The sequence below is a fragment of the Heterocephalus glaber genome, unplaced genomic scaffold, assembly GCF_053883595.1.
Source record: "Heterocephalus glaber isolate CG9 unplaced genomic scaffold, H.glaber_assembly_v1.0 deba00001778, whole genome shotgun sequence".
Taxonomy (NCBI): domain Eukaryota; kingdom Metazoa; phylum Chordata; class Mammalia; order Rodentia; family Bathyergidae; genus Heterocephalus; species Heterocephalus glaber.
In genome coordinates this window covers 1,363,582-1,385,036 of record NW_028258465.1, presented here as the reverse complement: position 1 = coordinate 1,385,036, position 21,455 = coordinate 1,363,582, and positions in this window count along the sequence as shown.

The window sequence follows — 21,455 nt, the reverse complement described above, 5'->3', positions numbered from 1 at the left end:
TGGTTTTCCAGGTGGCTTCCCCAGGTGCATCTGTGAGGCTGTCCAGAGGAGACCAGCAGGATGTGCTACAACGAGTGCAGAACATCTGCCCACAAGGTGTGTGGGAACCATCAGATCAGCTGGGGCCCAGGTAGCACAGAATGTCAGGGGAAGGGTGGATTTTTCCTACTTCTTTGATGATAGGATGCTTTTCTCTTGCTTCAGGGTGTAAAGACTCTAAGTTCTTCAGTCTTGGACACCAAGACATCCACCAACAGACCTTTGTGCTCTGGACCTGAGTCCTTGGACTGAGAATCAGACCCCTGGCATTCTAGGTTCTTTACAGCTTGCAGATTGGACTTCCCTGCCTCCAGCATTGAATGAAACCATTTATCCCATAACACCTTTCTTATTTCTCTCTGTATCTCACTGGTTCTGTCTCCTGGAGAGCCCTGACTAAACCACTGATATCATGTGTCTAGAGAGAATGGATGGGGTGGAGGGCAGGAGACCAAGTCCTGAGGTCAGTTGGGAGACTATTGTGGTAACCACCCAAGAAAGGTCACTGGATTGGACTAGTTTGAAGTAGAAACACATAGAGTAGAAAAGATGTATTTATTTAGAAGTTTAATTTAAAAGAGAAGGGCAATTATTTTGAGAGTATGACGCATTTTTCAAAACTGACTCCCATCCTTTTGACTTGAGCAAAGATTCTGCCTACAACATGAGGCAAAGACTGAAATTTCAGTGTTAGGCTGGTTAATTTGAATAGTCTGCAAAGGTCCTGATCTATAAAGACTCCTCTGTCAGTTTTCTACAGTCATCAGCTACCCATCTCATCAACATAAACATACCTCCTTTTAATCTCCATGTGTAATGCTGGGGCACTCTTTTAATGGCACTTTATAAATACCAAGCACATTTGTTCACCGCAATAATTTTTGCTTCCACCATAAAATTTTGAAATATCCTGACTACTTCCTTTTCATCTAAGTCTTCCAATATATATTGGAGATTTAATCCATGGAGAGCTGAACTGCATCTCCAGTACTTTTATTTGATTATTTTTAATTTTGTGACATAATCTCACGAAATTGTCCAGGCTGGCCTCACACAAGCAGTTCTGCTGCTGCAACCTCCTGATAGCAGGTGTGCACCATCAGGCCCGGCTGGAGCATGCAAATATTCTTTAACTTGAAAAGATTTATCCTTTCAGAGAACTGCACGTAGGAGACTCAACTCTGATCCTGCCTTCCAATAATCAGCCATTGCATTGTATAATTTGAGGCAGGTACTGCTTTGCCTACACGATGATCTTTGCTGTGTGGACTTCACCCTCGCAGTTCAGGAGGAGCTAGATGACTTCTCATGAACGGTTTTAATGGCTCCTCTCCAGGCCTTTATAATTGGTTTCCGTTTGATGATCAGCAGAGCTCAGAGGTGACCCTAATTCACAGATAGCCCACTTCTAGCTGAGAGCAGCCTTTCTGTAGAATCATTTTGTACTGTAGCTTGCCAAGAGTTATGCACACTGAAGACACTTCACAAATGCTTTTGATGATGAAAGGATCTCAACTTTGTTTCAGGCAATGCCAAGTGCGTGTGCCATTTTCACAATAAGCCTTGCATTCAATACTGGAAATGAAGTTCAAGCAAAGGAATTTTCTCATTGGTAGAAGTTTAAATGGTCAAATCTACATTCTTGGGATGAAACGCAATTGAGAATGCTAGTGCATATTCATCACAACTTTTGAAGCAGTCCAAAAAATTAAAGATGAGACATACATGATGAATACAGCCCATAGGAAACAGGCATGGTTTATTCTATGTATGGAAAAGTGATAGCAGATAATTTCCTGACAAAATAATTGTTCTGAATGACACCAGTTGCTTAATATCTGATGGCCATTAGCAGATATTGCTTATATTTACCTTACAGGTAACTTTTACTTTGATTTCTGTAGAACTCAAAGTCTGTTTATTGAGAAGTAAATATCAGTAAATCTTTCTTTTATTATGGTAATATCAACTCCAGTTTACTCCCTGCTGAGATGAAAAAATATGATTCACACAATGAAAAACATATGTTTTGGAGAGACAGTTTGCCATCAAGCTACATAAACAATTTAAATGATTAAAATGTTTCTATAAACATACTTTCCCTTGTCAGTAATGGATGAAACACACTTACTTCCCATTGTTTTATTTATTTTTTTGAACAGATGTTAATGTCATGAGACAAACTTATTTTTACAATGCTTTAATTAAAACCATATATTATTACCTCTTTTGTCACATATATTGAACCGAACTCCATCATTTTAATATATAAGCTTATGTATGAGACTCCGATAGACAAGGAGCACTTACTATCAGTGTTCAGATACCTGCATACTTGCTTATTTTGACTTCACGGTGTAGAAAATTTTTAATTTTCACTCTGCTGAAAGAAAAATGAGTATGTTTCAGAGTTATTTCTTTTTTGTGTATGCATTATAGAAACTAAAGTGTAAATAGCTAATCAGGCTCAATCTACTTACTCTGCTTAGTGATTATACCCATATGAAATCCTCTCAAATGAGAAAATAGATGAAATTGCATGTAATGTCTGAGAAACTTCACTCTTCAATCAATAGCCTCAGCCGCTGTTCCCTTTGAACTACTTTTACAGAATGAAATACTGATAGTTTAAATGTTACATTTACATTTATTATCCTCTGACATAACACACAAATCCACTGAGATTAAAGTAGCAGTCTTTCAATTAGATCTCTGGAAAGAAAGTTTGAACAATGAGAGAGCAGTTTCTTAAAAGATAGAAAAATGGTAGAAAGGTAGGATTTATCTGTTTTAGGCCAAATGTATTTGTCATAATTCAAATGGCAAAATGAAGTCTTTTTAAATTGTGCTTTTCATGTTGACCATAGTCCATTTCTTGGTCATAGAAATAAGAGGAAGAATATATTTATGCCATATTAATGCCAAAATAATAATAGGTAGTAAAAATCTAATTAATCAAAACAAAAATGTACAGATATGAAATTAAAACCTTTGGTAATAATTCTATGAGTTCTGCAATATTTCTGTCCTATAGTTATCAATATCTGGCAAAAACTTCTCAATGATTTAATGATTCAATTGACAACTAAATTTTTGTATTTAAAACCTCTGATTTTGGAAGGTTTGATTTCTCAATTTCTGTGCATTTGTATTCATTTGTTCAGAAAAGTTCACATCCAAGGTCAGCATTCAGGTTTCTAGGAACTTATTAACAAAAGCTAAATTAAAATCAGTGTAAAAATTCGTAAGTTATAGCAAGGTTAACGCCAAATCATGACATTTGCAATGTAAGAAAATAGATTTAATAAAAGGAACAAATCTGGTAATCTAAACATAAAACATATTCAGAGATTAATATTGAGACCATACTTGTGAAAAATGCAGCAACTTCTAATATCAGAAACCAAACAAAATGTCCCATATGGTCTGCTTATTGATTTTTCATTTAAAATGAGGCAAATGTGAACACTCCTGTGATCCACTACTGGCTTGGAAGCTGAATGTTAGGTAGTAGATTAATATTTTTCTATCAAGTCAAAAATGCTCTGAATTGCATTTAGTATCCAACATTTCCACTGATGTCAAACTTTGGCTAGAAACTCACATGCTATATGTCTTATTGATCCTAAAACTTCTGCAAAAGCATTATTTCTAAAGATTCAGAAGGTATAAGTCCACATTTCTGCAAAGAAAGTACAGTACATAGCAGACAAATATACACATGGCCATATACTAATTTTGTGGCATTGGCTACATTATTACAATACATTTTGTTTTGTTTTCTTACTCATAAAACGGGCATGTTACACATATATTACTTTAATTTGGGAAGTAAATATTATATTAAAAGTTCTTAAACTAATTTCCTCTAAAATATCATTTTATAACTCACAGATGTTTCTATCATCACAGTAAATCTTGAGTAAATCACATACAATTCTGTAAAGCAGCTGATTTATCTCATGAACAAAGTTCAAAAAGTCGATAAAGATGAATTGAACACCAACTATGCATACAGCAATTCGTATACACCATGAAGATAATTTAAATAATTAGCAAAATGTGATTCATATCATTAAGTAATTTATAGAAGGTGTAAAATTTGTACCTACCTTTCTAGAGTCCATTCCACTTGAGAAAAATGAAAGCATCTTCATTCTCCCTCACATTTTAGGTACAAAATTTCAGTATACCTTTCGCTGAACTGCCCTACTTTATGAAAATATTTGAGCGGATCCAAGTTCAACAAACCCAAGCCAATGTCCTCCAGTATTCTCTGTCCGTTACAACTTTACTGACAACACAATTTCACTGACTCACCGTTCTCTGTGGAGAGCAGTTGTCCTGACCGCAGCTAGAAATACGCGTGACTTCGATCACGTGTGTGCTGCTGGTGATCTTAGCCCGGCGGGCAGCAACGTGCCTTTGCACCACAGCTAGAGTACTTGTAGATATTGATGTAATTTTTCCATATTCACTTAAAGAATTTAAACTTTGCCTAGGACACGTCAAAGTTGAGTGAGAGGAAGGAATAAGTCAGGAGTCAGGCAATCAGTGCATGACCTTGGCCTTGTCGGTGTAATTTGTTAAAAAATGGATACATGCCTTAAAGAAGACTAATCAAAAGGAAAAAACAAAAGCACAAAAATAAAAAACAAACAATATGAGAGAGCCGGGGATTTAACTCAGTGGTGTCGTGCCTGCCTGGCCAGCACAAGCTCCTGAGTTCAATCCCCAGTTCTGGGGAAAAAAAAAAAACCAATATGAGGGAAAGAAAACACTCTACACCATGTGGATCAACTAAAAGAAACTCAGAGAGACAGAGAAGGATGCTTAGTCAAACTAGCCTTGTTACCTTTCTTTTACCTGGAAGTTGGAAATCCACAAGCCAATAATCATCTTCATTTTTAAAATAGTGCTGGCCAAATTACTTTATTATTTGTACTTATGACTAGTCTAATTGGTGTACTTATAATGTGAACGTATCCATCGGCATTATATAAATAGAATCTACTGGAAGTAGCCAAAAATTGGGAGCGAGAATGAGCAGACAGTAAATGATATCAGACTCGTAGGTTTGAGTCTAAGAAGTGTGTGGTCTCCTTATTTAAAATAGGATTCTCTAGCATAATACAGAAATAAAGATGCAAAAGACAAATAGCAAAATTAAGATATCACCTATAACTAATGTTATATCTTTCACTCCTGGGAGTAAATAATATAGAAGACATTTTTGTAAATATAGAGGCTTTGATGTTATACTTGGAGATTCTGTTTTTGCATTTCATAAATGAATCAATATTTATTTCAAAGAAGGAAATAAAAAACCCTGAAGCAAAGAATATGAAAAATGATCGTGATACTAATTGTGAGCTGTAGAATAGTGAAATGGCGAAGAGTTTAAAGACATAACATTTACTTAGTAATTGATTTCAAGACCCAGGTGAAAGCCTTACAACATTTATTTTCATACACCAGTTCTGAGGTAGATGTGTGTCCCCACTTTCAGAAGGACATAATCTCTGCTTGATTGGATTGGGAAACACCTAGCAGGTTAGTAAAGCCCGCTGCAGAGTGACAGAGAGGTGACCTTGGATGCTCAGTATGCTCCTTGGCTGCTTCCCCTCCACCACTGTTGCCCTACTGTGTTTCTTGGCCTCTGTGAATTCCATCATGACTTTATCCTAATATGTTCCTGCCTTGGAGCCACTGATGATGACTGGATCCCTTGAAACTGTGAACAAAATTAAACGTCTCTGTATTTGATGTGTGTGTCAGGTATTGCACCTCAGTGCTGGAGAGCTGACTGATACAGACAGGAGAGTACCTGATTCTGCATGCCCTAATTATCTATATTCATGGCTCACATCATTACATTTGTGCATAATAATGTCCAAGTTAATCTTTTTAAAATGAGCCATTTCTTTAGAACATTAATGCTGGAAAAGTGAACTGACGAAAAATGTACATGGGAGTCATTTCTTACATACAATGTTTATGACCAGCAACTTGTCAAACTGCACTGTCTGATTAAAAAAATAGATCTAATAAAGAAACATGGGTGGTAGTTTCTCCCAAACACTTGTGTTCCTCCTCAGTTTTAACCTGACGACTTTGACCTGTCCCTGGAAGAAAGTCCCTGCTAATCTCATGTCCTTCCAGTCATAACCCCAGACAGGGCTCTGAGACCTACAATGGCAGCTCCTGCCCCCCATGCAAGAAGACCGCTTCACCCAGGGCAGAGGAGGTGGGGGAGGCCCGGACACTTGCTGTCACAGCTACCAGCTGTGCCCCTTTCCTGCCTCTAGATATTTAGTGTAGCCAGGCTGGAAGCCCCGTCCTGGTCTTGGCCTGGTGCAGTTCATGATCCCAACATCCTTGGCATGAATTTTCCTGCAGCAAGCACCAGGCACACTGAGAGTGTCCTTGGGGTACTGACTGCCCTATTCGGGAATTTCTTGAATTCAGAGAATAAGGAAAATTGTGTCTCCAAGCTGGCATGACAACAGAAACGAGGTTTCATTGTACACCAGAATATGCTAATATTTGAAGTTCATTCATACATTGACCAAATCCAGAAGTGTCAGGTTTGCAAAGATAACTAACTATATTGTTTCTTTATTTTATTTGTTAATTGATTTTGCCTTATCTACCAGTATCTCATCTCATTTGGTTCGACAAAATGTGTAATTATTAATGGGTACTCAGAAAGCATATTTTAATTTTTTTAATTCTGAAAGACTGACTAGCCATGTAAGGTTTACTCTGCTGCTGTATAATAACTATGAGATGTTTTAGCTGTTATTAACGGGGAAGCCATAGAGGGGCATGGACCATACTCACAGCATCAGGTAATATCTTCTGGTTCCGCCTTCCCGGAGGTGGTCTCACTTCCCTGAGAATTATCTGAATCATCAGGCCCCTATCCAGGAATAAATACACACACAGCCTGGGGTCAAACTTCCAGGCTCAGCCTTCCCTAGTGTGGCTGTGTCTTGCGATCTGGGACAATTTTAGCTCTGCTCTCAGAATCTCTGCTTATAATGATATTTCCATGAAAGACATTGCATCTCTACCTGCAGTGAGTGTGGAAGTACACTGCTCCTCCCTTGCTGCCTCACTAACTTCTGTCACCTGCCTTCGCACGGTCCTGTCACCCTGGTACCTGACTGAATGGGTACATTTCCAAGGGTCTCCTGGAGCTCGGGGTACTGCAGGAGAGATTCTTGAACTCATGCCTGTGAATGCTTTGCTCACCCACAATTTAGGTCTTTGGAAGAAACTAACTCCCCCTAGGAAACCTAGGTCTAATAACCATAAAGAGAGTGCATAAAGATGGCCAGTCAAGGAGTTTTAAAAGAAGTGTTGTTGAAAGAGTACATGGGAGGCTGTTCTCAATTAAGAATTCAAGGAAAACTCTGGATCAGGAGTCACCAGGAGAAAGAATTGGTCTTCCACCTGGTAAACGGACCCCGCCTGATTCAGATCAAATCTCGGTGACAGTTACAGAGGCGACAGCAGAGAAGAGCCCTAAAGACGTGACTCTTACAGCATAAGCAATTTCTGCTTGGAAACATTGTTTTGGAAAGTTTCTTAGTTTAGGGAAATTACTTCTTATCTTTTTATCTTTAAGTTTATATGTTAAAAGCTATCTTACCAAAAAAAGCTATGATTATCAATATGTCCTAGTCTGTAATCCCATTCCCAATTCAAAAGTAGTGATTTATGGAGCTAAGAACAACTTGTAGGAGTTTCTGTAACAACTGAACTCAAGTTATTTAATTTATGATTTACTGGGATCTTAAATTCATTACAATTCCAATTCAAAACCCAATTATATTCATGACAATGTAATTTTTAAATTTCGGTTCAAACCACGGTGCTGTACTGCTGATTTTGCCTTCCTTTCACACTGTAAACAATCATTTATCTCAACAGCCTTCAGGTAAAACTAAACTATGCTAAACACATTGTTTAAAAATACTAAGTATGTTATTACCTTCTTGTCTTCCTTCTGCTCAGCATCTAGGCAATGCGAGACTATTCCTTTTGAAGAAAGAACATTGCAGTGTGTTGCACTCCAGGTGATTCCCTCTTTCCTCTGCCCTGACTCCTTGGTTTGCTTTTGGCTTATCTTACCCTTCCTGTGAATATTAGTTATTCCAGGGATGGATTTCCATGTGCTTCGTCACTGCCTGGTGTAGGGTAAGAACTCAAGAAACTGTTTTAATGAGTGAAGGACTGTTTCAGCTATTGAAATATTCATTAACAGGATAAACTATGGTGAGTCAAAATGTTATATATGTGCAAGAGATTACATTTCTAACAATGCAATAGTTGTCATGTTTAGTATATTATTAGTATCCAATACACACTTAAAGAAATGAAAAGTCTATTGGTTAATATGGATTGTACCATAACTATGTTCTTTCCTGCATCAGATAATGTATTTATGAATCTTGCACAATGTATGCTTAGTAGCTAAGGTACTATTCTTAAACTCAAAGAAAGAAAAAAACAAGAAAATGAAAAACTTCAAGGGAAAATCATGTCCAGTATTTTGCCTCAGCTGATTTTACCCACACATTTAATTAACAAGAACCAAGAGAAAAGCATTTTTATGAAGGCTTTTTACCATTAAGGTGGTAAATTTCTGCTTCTCTCTTGAGTACTTCACAGCTGCCACAATCAGGACAGGAATAATTAAGCAATAAACATGCAATCTTTCTCAGGGATTTTAATAAAATATTGGGGCTCATTGGCTAAAGGACTGACGTGTACAAAAACAAAGTTAAGGAGAAAATAGAAAAGAATATAATCTCTCATGTGAGGAACTATGTTGAGATTAATGACAAATTATCTGTTCATATTGATACAAATATTGTATTATATTTGTAATTTTTTATCTGTTACATTTAAAAGTACAAGTGGCCCTTAGATAAAGTATCAGTTTATTTAAACATGCCTTATATCAATTTCTACACTGAGACATACAAAATTTTTCCTTTGTCTAATGACATCTCTTCAAGGAAACTGAATTGCATCTGGAATGTTGACCAAAATTATTCATTTATTATTATGTAGGTAAAATCTTGATTGAAATGCTCATGTGTTTGCTAAGAATATTAGCACAGCATCATTTTTATATTCATTGATAACAAGAACAAATTTTAAAACTGACTATGTCAAATTATTGGAGTAGTGTCTGTATATTATTCTAAAACACAGCCACTTTTTACAGAAAATATCATTGTTCTGAGGAGAAAAAAATCTGAAATTGCACAAGATCCAAAAGTGAAGAGGAAAGTATTCTAAAGTTTAATTCTGAAAGAGTACCGTCTCAAGTTCCAATTGAAAAATAAACATTAAATTAGAGGCTTCCCATAAAGCTTATACTAGAAGATTCATGCTAGGTGTAGGGTATGAAAACGGAAAATTTTCATTTTCTCTCAGTGTTAGCACTGTATACATGTTTGTTCTTAGAAGTAGGTCTTCAAGCTGATACTCACTGAGATAGAACTAGGGTATGCCAAGATTGGCAGTGCAGCCTGCTCTGCAGAAGCCAACATCCTGTGCCAAAAGAAACGTCTTTTCCAGCCAGGGAGTAACATGAGGGCCTCATGGCCTGGACTCCGGGGTCAGGATGAGAATAAGCCATAGAGGAACATGGCAAAACATGTTAAAAGCAGTGTTAATCTCATTCACCAATTAAGACTTAGGGACAGCCAAGGAGAATTGCACATAATTTTCTGAAGAATTAACACCTACTTAGTATTCTATTTTGTAGAGTGACCAAAAATTAATTTGCATTTTGACATTTATCCTAATCAGCTGAACTACCATAGGTCAAGTTGTGTGAAAGCTACAGCCAGAGAAACCTGAATCTTACATGCTGAATCAACTAAACACCTGAACTTTGGATCTTGACATCAAGCCAGTGGGGAAAGGAATGAAAGAAGAAAGAAAAGTTGAAGAAGCTATCTGTCTAATACTTGGTGGCCACAGACTTTTGGAGATTAATTAGACAAAACTTTCTTAAGTTATTTTATAGTTGTAACATTGAACACTTCCAATAATTTCTTTATTTATATTAATAGTCCCGCCTCAACATTCAATAACATTCCACGAATAAATGTGTGTTCACAGAAGGAACAAATGCATCTTATTATTTTCTCAAAATTTGCAAATTGATAACTAGTCATAAGTATATAAAAACTGATCTCAGGTTCTTAGTGACAATTGTTGTTGTGGTAAATAAGAACAGTTTGTCCACTCAACTCCAGAGCACACATGCGTCTGTGGCATCTTTAAGAAATCAGACATCGGAGTCCCCTTGTTGAGAAGGAGGATGCAGCAAAGAGACCTGAGAAGAGAGAACGCACTGACCAGCTGAGGGCAGTGCTGGCTGAGCACATGGAAACCTTACTTTCTGGGATTGCTTCCAGCTGACTAGGCAGGGCACTAGCTAGAGACCCTTAGAGTGGGAAAGTGGAACAGTAACAGTACAGCTTTCTTTGAGAGAAACAGAGGAGTAAGGAGGCAAAGGGGAGAAGACCGTCACACAGAAGTCTTCCAGTACTTCAACTTAAAAGAAGGAGGGAATTCCAGAAGCCAACAAAGGCAATTATCCTACCAGAAGAAGGGTGCTAAGCTGCTATGATTTAGGAACAGCCTAATGCTTATTCCCTTATAAGGACATTCAGTGTTTCCTTACCTGGGAAATTCATAGGAATAAATCCATTTTTTCCATCAAAAGTATCAACCAACTTTTCAACTGTAACGTCTGCAACATTTAGGAAGCTGCCATGCAAAGAATATTAGGGAGACAATCTCTGGTCTCCGTGTTCTTACACTATGGTGGGGAAGGCTTTCACAGGAAAGTGCAGCGTGAAAATCAGTGAACACTTGGATCAGAAAAGATGACTCTTTCTCCTATCCCTATTTACTGGATTCAGGAGAGGCTGAAGAACAGGTATTTCTACAATTGCCTCAAAAAGGAAAACACAAGTATGATATTCTTCATTATTAGTAGTATTTTTTTTTTGTATGGGGATCGAACTCAGGACCTTGCACTTGCAAGGCAGGCAGTGGCAACACTGAGCTAAATCCCTGGCTTCAGCATTAGTGTTTGTCAGCTTTTCCTTACTGCAATGAAATAACTTATACAGACTACATTTACGAAGGAAAGGGGTCTATTTATCTCTCTGTTGTGGAGAGATACAGGGCTGGGTTTAGCTAAATTCTGATGATGGTCTCTTCGCTAGAAGGGTCTCAAGGCTACAGGTATGCAACATGGCAGAGCAGGAAAGGAAATGCATGTATATGTGCATCTCTATGTTCTCTCTTGCTCTGCTTAGAATGGCTGAAGTGTCCGATCTTGGGGCCCTTTCTGATCACCTTATCTCATCCTAAACACTGCCTCTCTCTTCCTAAAGACTGCCTTTGGGGATTAACTCCTGCATGACATGGAGAGACAGGCCACATTGAAACCACAGCACCAAATAACCCGCTGATTAAGCAGGGAAATCTCCATTGTGTTTACATGTTCAGAATGCATTCTGAACACTGGGATTCCCCAATGGGATCACGTCAATACATGAGGCTTGAAGCCTGGTGATTTCACTCTGCTTTGCTTTATTTTTCAAACAGATCTGCTCTCCAGGAGACTCTGCACATCTGGTCTGTGATACAGTTCGGTTTGTTGGATCTAAGGTCATCAGATATACTTTGTTTTAATAAGATCTCAAACTTGAAAAGAATACTCTCCTGAGATGAACATTCCCAAATCAAAGTCTCCGATAATATTAGATAAACACAGTGTGTTCAGGTGGAAAGAATGTCCCAAAAGGGAAAGAGTGGATTTAAGTTCATTGTCACTCTGTCAGGAAGCATTTTTCTTCAACTGGGAAATAGTATCACTGGGGCCCAGAGAGATTTCTCTGTCTGTTTCCTGGTCACTCCAGGCTGCCAACACTGACTCATGCTTGAAGATTGACATTGCACACCGGCCTTGACCCCAACTCCATAGTGAAGAGAAGAAACTGCTAGGCCAGAGCAGAACATAACTGTTATAGGAAGGAAGCTTATTGCCCTTAATGAAAAGACACAGGCATTTTATTTGCTAGACGGAAATTGTGCCAACCTGAAGGCCATAAACACAATTTGTTTAAACTACAGAAAGAGTTAACTTAATTAGTTTGGAAACAGGAAATTTTGATGATCCTAATAAAATGGACTCTTTCCTGTTCTGTGCGTAATTCAGTCTGCAATGACTCCCCTTATTACATGTATCAGCTGCAAGCCTCATACACAGCTGACCCTCATTAATTAACAATTGCATGTCATGGGTAACATGAATCTCTAAGTCAGCCTATTTGTCAGGCAGATTTAAGATCCATTAAGGTATATTTAACTCTGAGTGGGGAAGAGAAATAATTAGGATCGATGAGCTAGAAATCAAGCACCTTGGAGTACTGGAGGCTGCATCCTTTGGGAAAACTGAGATGCACTGGAAATCTTCCTTATTGTAGGGAAAGTGCACCTCTGTATGTGCCAGGGACATCAATTTTTAATATTGATTTATATTCAGTATTTTCACTGGGTCTTGCATATAACTACATCAATCTTTTTAGGAAGATGCAGCCTGGTAGATAAAACTAGATATTCAATTATGTATAATTCGGTTTCTTTTGAGTTGGCTTTTGCAAGCCCACTTGTTACTAAATGATATATATATATTATATATTATATATATATATATATATATATATATATTGGTACTGGGGATCAAACATGATATATTTTTAATTAGCTCTGCACGCCTGGCACTTAGAAGTTGACTTGGACTCTCTCTGGAGTCCTTTTAGCTAAATGACTTGTTTCAGGTTACACACCTTTCCTCCAGGCAGGACAAGTGACATGTATTGTATTCAACCACTGCTCTTCAAGGATTTAGATCACTGCTATTTATCAATTCCATGCCCAGCTCTTCCAACGTATGATTTGCCATTGTTCTATCCGTTCTATCTGTTCTCATTCTTTGGGCAAGATTGTTCCCTAATTTTCATACTCTCCATGGCCTTTCTTTTAGCTCAGTTCCTTATCAAGCTGACTCATAAATTCCAGAGATTTTTCAACCCTCACTTTAAAACTTTTTCACATTTAAGGACCTCAGAAACCAGAAAGACTTCAGTAGTCATTTCTATTTTTACCAATGCATCTATATCGCCAATATGTAATCAATCTGCCTGCAGTATATTTTATTTTAAAACAAGCAGAAAAAATCCATAGTGATAAATTACATAAACTATACGTAAGTATTAGATGTCACAAATTTTAATTGATTTATCATTTTCATAGTATTTAATTATCAAAATAATGTTGTGTGCAGAATGTTTGAATCCTTTGTAAGCCATTGCTTAGATCACCGTGCTCTGCGAGGGACTTAGGTCATACCCAATGCTCTCTTAGAGCCTGAAAGAACTTAGACCCTTATTAACAGTCAGGGATAATTGAGCTGACGGAGAGTAGAGATGATCAGCAAGCAACCGAAAGGCGAGTGATGAAAAGAGAAAGTTAACAAGACTCGGGAGTGTTCTGAGCATCACGGGGACTTTGGCCCTGAAGCCAGGGAGACTTTGCTGGCGCTGAGTGACTTTATCCTTCTCTGACATGGCAGAGAGAAAGACAAAGAAGATGGGTGAAGACATCGAGGATAAGGGACTGGCCCGGCAGCCTCTGTAGTAACCCTAAGGCCCCTGCGCTCCGTGTGCCCTGACTCAAGCTCCCACAGGAGGGAGGAGGCAATGTAGAACCCTCCCTCCACTCCATGAGGGATGCTCATCGCTTTGTAAGTCGCACCTGCTCATGACCTCCTGAGCATCCCTTTATAAAATGAGCCAAGTGAACGATCCTGGGCAAGGCAATGCGTGGGGTATCTCTTAGTAGAAATGAGTCTGTTCATCAAGGCAGCTGACTGTGCCCTTACATGCGAGAGGAAAGGGCGATGCTTTGCTAGGAAGTGGGCAGCAGCAGTGTGAGTCAACCCCAGGAAAGCTCACACACGGCCCCCTGTGCCCACGCTGGCATGGAAGTCCTCGGTCTGAGGCGAGGAAGAGACTTTCTCATCACGTGACTGATCATCAGTGGACATCTCCATTTCCTCTCCTTTCCTTCTCTTCCTGTAAATTATTTTTGCTTTGCTTTAATACTAAGTTTTTCTTTTATAAAGCTTATTAAGAAATACAAAACCAACATACAAAGAAAATTAAAATGGGATTACAATCCGAATCAATGAAAATCGTAGTAATAAGATGACAATGTCGTGTCTTCCATTGTGACCAAATTTTTGATAGGTTATAAAAAAGCATTCATTAGAAATAAATATTTTAAAGTAAACTGATATGAGTGGCATGTAGGTAATGTACCTAAGAGAAATTTAATTTATTATTGTCTGCAATTTAAGAATTAAGAAGTACTATGTATATGTACCTGCTTCCCACAAGATTGTAAACATCATATACTACACACATGTACTAATAAAAATAATTTTTAAAAAGTCAGAGATTATCAAAAACAGAAAACAATAAATAAGTAAATACCTTCCAGTAAATGCAAAGAAAAAACGGCACTTTTAATAAGGACAGGTATTCACTTAATCATGTACCTAAAGTATTTATCAATATCTAATAAAAGAAAACTATTTTTAAAGTAAAAAATATCTATGAAGAAAATGAAAATGCCAGAGTCTACTTTGGTGATTTGTAAAGAGAACAAACCAACAAATGTCTTGCATTCATATAACCTAATTTCCATTAGGTTAGTCGAAAATAAAGGAAAATTAAATATATTCTATTGAGTGGTAATAAATAATATGCCAAAAAATAATGTGATTATGTCTGATTGGGAATGAATTTGTAAATGAGAAGAACTCTTTTACTTCATTTGCTTGTTTTTGCTCTTGTTTATTTGCAGTATTGGGGATCAAAATCAGGGCTTCCTGCATTCTTAGCACAAGCTCTACAATGTGACTCCATCCTCAGCCCCAAAAAGGACACATTTTAGAGGTTAAGAGTTGAGACCCAGCCTCATGAAGATCCAGGTGTTGTGGCAGCAAGCGGCCTGGAGGAAGGAATGGTGCAAACTATGTTCAAGGCTTTGAATGAGGACTCAGCAGACAGGAGGAGAGAGGGTCTGTACATGTCCTGCTTAACTGGGAGGACTTCCAGTTCCTGATGTGGACTAGGGATCCTAGTCAAGCTTAACCAAAGCCCTGGGGCAGTTTGCTTATGGTTTCTTGGCAGTTCTTGCACCATGAAGTTACATGTTCTCTGCTTTTATTGCCAATAAACAGAATGACAACAATGAACTAACTTCAAATACAATGTAATACTTTGGAATTGATTTGCCAAAGATTTGAAGTATCTGGCTCTGTTCTTTGCATTTCGACTTAGTTCTGTATAGTTTTGTTTTCTGGGTAGACAGCAAGGGTGAGAAGTTTATAGGGAGAGATTCTTTGGAGAGAGAAGCAAGTGGGAATAAAATTATTGGCATTGGAATAAAGGTTTAGATTTGGATTTCTTCCCTTTTTCTCTTTGTTTCTGATATGGAAAAATGGAAAAGCATGAGCTCATTCATATAAAGGTCAAGTTTAATTTGTTTTCCCAAACATCACACATAGCTAAAATGATGACATGTCGTTCTTGCATGTTTTTTTCTCTGTCTAAACAGAGAGAGAATGGATTTGAAAACAGAACAACTTTTGGGAGAAAAACAAAACTGGGTAGCAAGAAGGAAAGTAAGGAAAAGGAGAGGGTTTAAAAATGAAAACAAATTTGCAAAAAGAGTATTCAGTATTATTTGTGATTCATAAATAACATCGGCTTATTCATAAACATATAACATAATAAAATGACTTGTACCTTGAGAAATAGTTGCAAAATATGTTTGGAATTTTGGTGTAAGAATAGTGATCTTTATTTTTTGCCTAAAATATATACATTCATAATTGTGCAAAGTATGAAAAAAGGAATACTGAGAGAGTTAGACAATGTGACAAGCTCGATGGACAGAAGATAAGTTACCCTTACCTTCTGACACTGGTGAAGATCATTTCAAATGTAAGCAAAATATTTCAAAACTATGGCTATTAAAGAGCTGAATCATAGGAATTTTCTGCTAGTGGTTAGCTAGTGCCCTGTTTGTGTGCTTGCTGGAGACTGACCCAGGACTTGCACTTGCCAACCACGTGTTCTACCACTAATGCGACTCTTAGTTGTGTTCTGTCACTTCAGTGGAGTAAGCACCTCCCAGCAGCTCCATCAAGCCAGGCTGTGGGTGTGGACATGTAGGCCAGCAAATGAAGGAAGTACACCCACTGCATTCTGGGTGGCCCCAGTCATAGGCTTGAAGCCTGAATGGAGCAGAAACCAGAAGGCAGAAGGAAGGAAGTGTAGCAGTATCTGAACAGCCCCAGTCTTCTTGAACAAGTGTGTCCTTTGCCAGCCTGGTCTTGGGACATTGGTCTCCAGTGTCTTCAGCCTCCCACACAGACTCACACCAGCAACACTCAGGGAGCCTCCGGGCCTTCCACCTTGGATAGTGCTGCATCCCCATCACTCTGGTTCTGTGGCTTCAGTGCCATTTGACTGGTCAGCTCCTGGCTCCAGCACCCAGAGGGTCATCGTGGGTTCTCCACCCTCTCACATTCTCACCTCACCTCAGCTGCCCCTTATATCATGCTCATGTTTTGTCTGCTGATTCTGTTCCCATAGAGAACTCTAATGAATACAGCTACAGTCTCCACAGAGGACCATTTGACCTTTATATTTTCAAAATTTTGTTAAGTATGTATTTCCCAGGATGTCACTTTTTGCAATACAGAAAGGACTCAATACGCAATGTGCTTTATGTATTCTTTTACTAAGAATCACGCAATTATTTGAATCCCAGTTGTGCTCCATGTCCTACATGACCTTAAAAATCACAGTTAAATCAAAGAAACTATAATGTTCTACCTCAAAAAATCTATGATGTACTGACTAAAACCACAAATTGGAATTGGCAGAAAGATGTAAGATATAGTAACTAATTTCAAAAAGACATGTCTCCTGAATGATACAATCATCAGATGAATCCTAACCCTAAATTTCACAGTTTTTTAATTTGTTCCTAGAAGAGTTTTTTTTCACAATATTTATCATAATGGCTTATAAAATTGTTTATTTTTCTTTGTTTTATTTTGTAAATATATTGATAAGTGCGATTCGGCATAGAGAAAGGGGAGCAAATTCTTCAGGAGATATATTTATCTAATTTCCTATATTGAATCCATAAAATATAAAGGCAGAAATGTCTGGGAATACCTTTTAAAAAGTGGCCTAATAAGGAATTCTTGACAATAAAGCTGCACAACTTGATAAAAGCAGCTTTATATGTTAATTGGAACTAATCTGGTCTTGATAGTTCAGAAGCTGCATTCATTGTCTTGTAAATTTGGGATGATTCTGACAGTTCATCACATTAAAGTCATCATTAATATTTTTATGATCATCATTACACTATAATAGTTTAGCGTATTGTTCATTAATAGTTTTGTGACCATTATCACTTGGTAACAAGAAATTTCTAGCCTCTAAGGAAATGCAGGATGTTCCAGTTCATAGTAAGGAGTTTGTTTTTGAGAACGATGGGAATTGTCACCGAGTTAAAGAGAATTACATGTGCTGAATGGCTAAGGACCAGATCCTGCTTTTCAATTTTGTGTGTCCCTCCACCATATGTGGAAATAAAATAGTAAGATCTGATTTACACACAATAAAAGAAGCTAAAGAAAGTTCAAAATATTTCACAAAATTTCACAGCAAGAAAGTGCCAAAACTAGCAAACATTTGTCTGTACAATAAGTTTACTACTTGAAACTTTAAAGCCAGAAAATTTTAGAGTCATGTGGTCCAACTTCCAGCCCAGTGCTGATTGCCTCTTCTGTGGAACCCATCGCTGATGATTACCAGCTTTACCAACAAAACCTCCACTCCAAGAAAATAAAGTTCTCTCTCACACTGATATTTTCAAATATTTCTTTTGTGTTGATTCATATATACAAAAAATCTTTATGGATTGGATACAATTCATGTTATGTGATTCATATCCATCATCAATTTATAATTTTAGTGGGATTCCAGTAAAATCCTATTTACAGATTTCAACTATCAGTTTTTACATTCCATGGAAAAGAGTTTAACCTGCCAAGAAATACATATACAAAATAACTAATGAAACAAAGAACTGAGAATATACCAGATATAAGAGATATAAACAGTTTATTAATACAATGTCAGAATTGTTTGCAACAGTGTGGCTTTGGCAGCCAATAAAATAATGTGAGCCAAGAAACATGTAATGTAAACATCAATTTTTAAAGGGGCTTCAAAAATTGTAGAAGAATATGTGTTAGTCATCCGATACACTGAGAACATTAGCTATCCGTATGAAAATATAATTAGATCTGTTCATCTATCACATCATACACAATTTCTAGGTAGATTATCAGCTAAAGGCAAAGTATTATTTTAAATCCTGCAAAATGTCTACAAGAGAGTATTGGCAAATAATTTTATGACATTATAATAGATAAGAACTTACTTGAAAAAATTTACAAAAACAAAAACCATGTGGGCTCAGGTTAACAAACTTGTCTAAAATTAAAACATTATTCGAGGCTTGGCAAAAATAAAAGGCAATGTTAGTAAGTGAAATAACATAGCAGAAGAAATTTTCAACTCATATAAGTTATTAAAGATTAGTATCCTGAGTATGGATGCACACATACGTGTACGTGGATAGGTTCTACACTCGTGACCTTCAGAGGTATGCAGTTTCATTTTTATGTTGCTTTTCAGTGAAACACCCAAAATAAAGTGATTGAACGCAACAGACATCATTCACTGTGATCCCTGATCCGAAATGTGAGCAGAGTTGGTAGGGATGACTTGCTTCTGCTTCCGGCTTCCCTGGCCTCAGACCGGATGTGATTTCCGGACCCCTCCTTGCAGGGTGTGCAGTGCTCAATGCATAGATTCCACATGCATCTGTGTCCCAAGAAACTAATATGGAAGGTAGAACACCTTTTCTTAGTCTACCCTCAAAATTTACATGGGATCATTATTGGTTTCTGAGAACCACCTTTGGCTGATGACTAAGTATAGAAGAATGTACAAAGGCATGAATATTAGGAGATATGATCACCATGGAGCCATTTGAATATATATCACATAGGTACACATATTAGTATGCAGTAAGTAGTAAGATCCTGTCATATAATCATATAATACAGTTATTTAACATATTGTTATGACCCAAATGCTGGCCATTTGTGCTTCCAGATGGTCTCAGATACAGATTTCACCCTTAAAGAGTTCTGGAGGGAATATGACAGCATCCTTTCCTGTGGGATTAACTGAGAAATCCTGGGCCAATGTCTCTCTAAGGACACTGAGATCTACCTGTGTACAGGAGAGAGACTTTGAAGGCTGTGTAGAGGACCCTGAGCCTTCACTGACCCTCAGGAACAAATTGAGTTTGTAAGTCAAGAATCCACTGTACATTACTATGGCTAACTGCCAGAGAAGCCTTAGATTGACCAAATCGAAAACAAATAAAAGAAGCTGTTTTGCTTTTTGTTATTGTTTTTTAAGTGACACTCTTGTCCCTTGCTGCTGGTGGTGGAGCAGCATACTAATACTACCTGGTGGATTCCCAAGGACCAAACCTCAGTAGCTCAGGCTGTGTTCTTCCGATGTTTCCATCATTTCTAGGACTGACTTGTATATGGAGACCGCAGTAGCTCTTCCAAGCAGGGAATGATACTTCTCTCGGTAAGCTTCCATGTAAAATTGATTTTAGTACTACCACACAGCCCCAGAAGGTCCCAGTATGGAGGAGCACTATAGCCTGGAGCTGCAATTCCACACTGATCCCAGTCCCCAGTGGGCAGACCGTCCATCCTGCTCTCTTGTCCAATTCTATGTCTGAAGTTTTGTGATGTATCTTGGCCCCAGGCTGTGATGGAGGCTGTTCTAGCCATCTGACATATTTCATAACTTTGAAACTCTGAAAGCTGGTCAGTATCTCCATCAGGTTTCCCCAGGCAGAACCCTTTGTTTGTAGGTAACCCACAGTATGTTAGCCCGACTCCTACATGAAAGTGCATCCATCTCCAAAATACTTCAGTCTGGGTGGAAAGGAAATGAGCTTGCTCCTGCAGACCTTAATTCAGCTGAAATCATGTTTCACAAACAAAAAGATAATTACAGAGCAAGTATATTTACAAACTCACATACAAAGCAAATAAGAAAGACAATCCTTATTATCCTAAAAAATACAGGTTTTTAAGACCGGTGCTTTTGTACAAGAGAAAATGGACATAGTTAAAATTCCATTGCTCTCCCAGGAAAATTATTGATTGATGATACATGATTATTGAGTGTGAAAATATAATTTTCAAGTAGTTACATGGCAAAAATTAAAAAAAACAAGTAACAGAAATCAGAAATTCAGGCATATTAAAAATATTGAGTTAATCATGACTCATCACAATAAACTTTAAAAGAACAAGAAAATATGATTAAAGTCTCTCAAACAGACTTATTATAGACTCATAATCAAAGAAGAAAAGAATGTTTTAAGAAAGTATGGTAGAAAAGGAAGGCAATACATGATAGAAAGAAGTTATGAAGGGAATGAATGATCCTACTGATTTTTAAAATTAGTAGTTTCAACATAGTTAAAAATAACACTGAATGAATTATGTTTCATAAAAATACCCTCTTTTACTCTCTAATAATAGTAATAAAAGACAATATATGATCCTGGTTAATGAGAATACTGAGATAAGTCATAAATTGTGCTTTGAAAGCTTTTTATATTTATTAACTAATAAAAGATACTTTTCCTGGATGACTATGTGAGCAGGTTCTGGGACCTGAATTGTATGAAATCTATTTCAAACAGACTCTTTCAATTGCACACCCATAGCTGAAGTGAGATTATTTCCAGACTCATCCAGGGAATTTGTGTCTAATCGATTCACACACTTCAGGCCTTTGGGTGGCACCTGCATTTGCCAAGGTTACAGGGGGGCACACTTTCACTAGGGGTTACACTGTCTCACTTTCCAGCAGTGCATTGCTTTTACAGAAATGAGCAGCCCTTGGCCACTGTGCCGGGTCTGGTTGAAATTAGCCTCTGGGATCAGAAGTTATTAGAGGGAAAGTATGGGGCAGACGGACATAGTGATTTTATAATTCCATTGTCCTAGGAAAGTAGGCTAATGAGGGTTGACTGGTGCAAATAAAAATGATCATGAAATGCTCCAGGCACCACACCTCTATAAATAGTGAAAGAAGCAGCCTATAAAA